The following is a 1,096-nucleotide window of genomic DNA, read 5'->3' as shown; positions in this document are numbered from 1 at the left end:
GGGGTAATGATGTATTTTCTGTTTGAGTGATCAGAGTCCGAGTTGAACATATGATTGTACAGCCCATGTAGAGCCTTGAGACGGTACGTACATTGTACGCCTGTACATGATGCGTGATCTGGAGCGCAAGGCATCCCTGATGATCTACGGGATGAAACAGTAGTAGAAGCCGAGGCTGAGCTCAGCTGACACGGTGACATGGGGATCCAAGTGACATGCGACATCAGATCAGACACACCGGCTGGCCGCAGCAGCACGGCCAGGAACCAGATGACACGCTGCAAGCCTGCGAAGGAAGCTCGCGTCGTCATCATACCACCACTACCACTACTTCGCTTCGCGTGCTCGCCTTCACTGCGGGCTGCGGCTGCCAGCGCCATGAATGCGCGACTTAACAGCTGGATCAGAAGCGATGCGCAGTACAGGCCTGGCCTGGCGTGGCCGCCTGCTACTTGGGCAGCTCACGTACATTCGATGTGCTCGCCCATTCATTCCGGCGTGAGAGACAAGCTCTAGATCACGTGGCCCGACGGTTCACTCGCTCGGGAAAGAAGAGAGAAGAAATGCTAATTAACCGGCGTGTCAAGAGTTACTAGTACTACGCGAAGTTGATTTCATAAACATATTTTGTGCAAACAATACAGTAGTACATAACATGAGCTTGTCGGGGAGTAGCAAAATGCCACCACACCGCGCAGCTGTGCCTCGAGCAAACCCCATTGAAGAACCAACCCCCTTGGCCTTGTGGTTTCTCGTGCACATGTCCGCGATCACGCGCCCAGGGCGATCCCAAGTCGATCCAGATCCGGCGCCGCGCTGATTATTACGACTAAATAAGTCGAGCCGGCCTGGACGAAATCAGAATCCCGCGGCTCCCGATCGGCCCCGTGCGCCCGTGCGCGGCGTCCGGACCAACCGACCAGGATCGGCACGAACCGTGGCCCGTGCGCGTGGCCAGCATGGCGCGCGGCCCGACGAATGAAGAGGCAGCAGCAGCGGCGCCACCGTACGTGCCCTGTCGCTCCGGGCGACGCCTCGGGCTGGCAATACAATACGGCGTGCCGGGGCGCCCGCGGCACGGCTCGTGGCCGTGGGC

This window comes from Triticum dicoccoides, chromosome 1B (genome assembly GCF_002162155.2).
Source record: "Triticum dicoccoides isolate Atlit2015 ecotype Zavitan chromosome 1B, WEW_v2.0, whole genome shotgun sequence".
Classification (NCBI taxonomy): domain Eukaryota; kingdom Viridiplantae; phylum Streptophyta; class Magnoliopsida; order Poales; family Poaceae; genus Triticum; species Triticum dicoccoides.
Note: the sequence above shows the minus strand (reverse complement) of the source record.